This window comes from Cyprinodon variegatus, unplaced genomic scaffold (assembly GCF_000732505.1).
Source record: "Cyprinodon variegatus isolate N-32 unplaced genomic scaffold, C_variegatus-1.0 Scaffold79, whole genome shotgun sequence".
NCBI lineage: Eukaryota > Metazoa > Chordata > Actinopteri > Cyprinodontiformes > Cyprinodontidae > Cyprinodon > Cyprinodon variegatus.
Window position 1 is genome coordinate 1567189 of NW_015150532.1, and position 3806 is coordinate 1570994.

At 38.5% G+C, this 3806-nt stretch overlaps 1 protein-coding gene across 3 annotated transcripts in view; it reads left to right on the plus strand.

Moving 5' to 3' along the window:
• lrp8 (LDL receptor related protein 8) overlaps nt 1–3806 on the plus strand; it is a 152517-nt gene that overhangs the window by 120524 nt on the left and 28187 nt on the right. The window lies entirely within an intron of this gene.

The following is a 3806-nucleotide window of genomic DNA, read 5'->3' on the forward strand; positions in this document are numbered from 1 at the left end:
AAACTGACATTGATAGTTCTAATCTGTTAAAATGGTAAAGAGACTCCTTTTATGATCGGCTTTGCAGGGCGCTGTGTGTGACTGTAGCCCTCATGTTTATTTCAGGGTCTGCCGTGAAGTGTTATATGCGAAGTTGCAGCGACTGCAGCTCCAGATTCTTGTGTAGTTGAGGCTGCAACAAAAGCAAATTCACCTCAGCACTGACAGCCTGTGGCACCATCGTGGCAGCAATTTCCCCCTCAGAGACTTTAGAGCTGACAATATAATGACCGTTTTTTAAAGGACTTGGTCCGATGCCTCACTTTCATCGTTCAGATTTTGGCCGGGGGAAGAAAGAAAGGGCAGAGGGAGAGAAAGTGTTAGACCACAAGGCTACACCGGGGTTGTGACACAAGCTGTCAGAAGGGAAGCCGAGGACTGTAAACTATTAATGAGAAACCTTCAAATCTGCCTGCAGAGATGAGAGACTGCAGCTGGGATCGTATAATCACCCTCTGTTAAAGGGGCACGGATGTAACCCTACATGCACACTGCATCACAGTCTGCTGTTCTCTTCACTTTTTTATTCCACAGCTATGTCAGATTAAAATAGACGGATTTTAATTCAAGCTGATATTTCCATGTTGTTCATCCTATAGATTTAATTATTGGTATTAGACGCTCTGACGATAGGTTAGAACATAAATGGAGCTGGTGCTCAATAATAACAGTGTGATAACAGCAAAGTAAAACCAGCAGTTTTGGAGTAATTTTCCTTCATTCGTGGTCTTTTCATTTGTTCATACAGAACTGTTGACCTTTTCTACGCCACCGCATACAGGTTAGTGTTTATGGTCTGGTGAAATACATTGATGGGTTGCCATAGGGGCACAGAGAGTGGAAGCCTCGTTTCAATCCGCCCTACCGGTGTAATTAGCGTTTGTTTCTATGTGGGCATATGTGGGCCTAAAAACACCTTCGCTTTATTGTTTTCATTAGCAGTAACCCGTGTTTTACTGGTAGATTATAAATGACCCCTCACACCCCCATCATGGACCCTGCAGCCCTCTGGAAAGAGACTTTGAAGCATCCAATGCTGGTCCAGCAGATTCCAGATCAGTTTCTTCCTCACTGCCATTAGACTGCTGAATGTTATATAAAATGGGGTTATAAAATAAAAAAATAACCCTGAATGTTTGAACTGTAACTATACAGGCGTATGTTTACATCATCACTGCTTCTCACCTTTATCAAGGCTGCCCTTTAAAAAAAAAAATGTCTTGAGAGCTGCACTGAATGAAATTTCTTTTTGTATACACCTGTGTAAAAAATGACAAATAAAGTCTAAGTCAATACGAGTTGTAGAAGAATAGATGTGAAGTAGTTATTTTTCTACATCTTTTATAAATGTCTGTCTTTATGATAAAAATAGGTTTAAAGAAACAATAATTCTTTTTTTTTTTTTTTAAGCAGTTTTCTCTGGCCCAATTAACATTTACAAATATATCAAAATCCTCTATGTTATGTAGAAACATATTTATAAATAAAATCCAAGTATAAAAGGTTACGTACAGGTATTTGACTCTTATAAATATGAATACTGATGTTTCCTTAATTCAAACCACCATTTATGTGTTTCTACAAGGACTCTTCAAAATAACTAAAAGCTCAAATTTGCTAACTTGGTGTCATGATTTTATCTAAGGCTCGGACCCAAAACCAAACAGAGACACGGATGAAAAGTTTGACGGATTTTAGTGAAGATGTTAAGCTCGGTGCAAAGTCGCTCTGAACTCTGCTCAGCCAGAACTGGAAGATGAGGGGAAGACACACTGTTAGTTCAGGCTCAGTGGGAAATTTGATTTGTTGATTAGAAGCAAAGGATCTGATTGTTGACTCACGTTTCCAGAGAAGTGAAAGATCCTTGACTCCCAACTATGTGTTGGTTTTCCAGAGTTTGTCTGACTTGGTGGAGGGCGGAACAGGTGTAGGGGAACGGAGACGCTGATTGCCACTCAGATTTCCTGCTGTACTTGAACGGGTCGTAGTGAAGATGATTCCCTTGCTCAGACAGTAATTTCAACGTCCTCATAGGAGACTGGATCCAAACCTCCGGTTTGTTTCCTCAGCTCAGTTTAAGACTCAGTTGATCCCTCCTGGGAGAGGAGGTCCGAAAAGGTCCAGTTTGCAGGATGACTTCCTGCCGAGAGGCAAAGACAATAAACAAAGTTAAAACTCGGGGAGACAAGAACTCAGTCTTACTCAGCGAAAACTCAGCTTGGCTAGAGTACCAAAAACTGGCAAACACTCTGGCGTCCAGGTAGTGGCAGTCAGCAGCTTAAGAACACTCCGTTAACGAGGTAACCGTCAGCAGGTGTGTGAGGAGGCGGACCGGAACCAGGCGCCTCCTGTTGGTGGAAGGAAGACACACACAAAAACAAACACACAGACAGGAGCCCTGACACTTGGTTTCTTAAATGTTTCATTCATTTGACCTATTCAATGGCTTCAGCAACCATCTTCAATAATCATTTATGAATCATATAAAACCACTTTCTCTGTATTCTTTAGTGAGTTTGTTAAACCATAAGAATTTTCCTGTCACATGTGTAGCCAACAGTTATATAGAGAATCTCACTGCTTGTTTAAAAGTCGCAGTCTGAATTACTGTGATCTCAACAGATGATATGGTTTCTATTCTGGAAGCATCTTTTAAAGGATAAGATAACTGTCCAAATCAATGTATGCTTAAGTGACTAAATTTGTAAACGTGAGTCAATAAATATGAATATATTTAAGACTTATTTGTTCCTCATTATCAGTTCATACAGACATGTGACATCAGATGTTTCATCTGTAAGAATACAAGTTTAGAAGTTAGGAATTAAAGGAGGTTAATTGTACAATCTTACAAACTTAAAAGTACAAATTGAAAATTTATAAGAACAAATCAATAATTTTCGAGGATGGATTTGCAAATCATATAATGCTGTTGTGCTCCTCACCAGTTAGTGGCAGCCATGCACCTGAAGGTTTTGTTACTGGCATTAAACATGGAAAGAAGGTAAAAGACTAGAACAAAAGCATAGATTTAATATTATTAGACCTACATCTTTGCTTAAATAATTAAAATATTGAAATGCACGTGCGGTATAATGCTTTAATGATGGTTCAGTTTTCCTCTTCTTCACTAGGAAAACATTTGGTAAGGAATTTAGTGTAAAAGTTTGAGCGATTTTAGATTTATCGTTTTGAATTTGTAGCTTGTGAGAAATGCTAACCTTTAAAAGTATTAATTTTATTGACTTAAATTGACAATTCAATTGACTTAAATTGACAATTCAGACGCCTACAGCTGTTATATCCCATATTATTTCACCTAATGGGTTTCCTCTGTCTTTGTTTTCAAGCCCGTGTGTAACGGTGGACAAAGGCACTATTCCTCTTCCTTTAGTAAACCTTCCACTGCAAAGATTGCAACCTGCTTGGTTAAGATCCATTCACTGATTCTTTCAAACCGGCTGATGTGTAATATTGTGCGTTCAGAATGGTTCAACAGCCGAATCCTCTATGCATGACTGTTAGGTGAAATATTGTTAAAGAAAAGCTGATAAAACTCTGGTGCACCTAGTTTAAATCTGTCTTGTAAAAGAAAGCTTTTCTTTTGTTTATGGTTTTTCAAACTGCCCAACGAGAACTTAGACATGGCAAGAAATCATCTTGATTTAATTTACTTTTTTTTATTTCCCAACTGTAAAATTACTTCCCTTTCATAGTATTCTGTCTATTGCCTGTGAAAAAGCTGAAAACGTGTTAAAGGTTCAGAA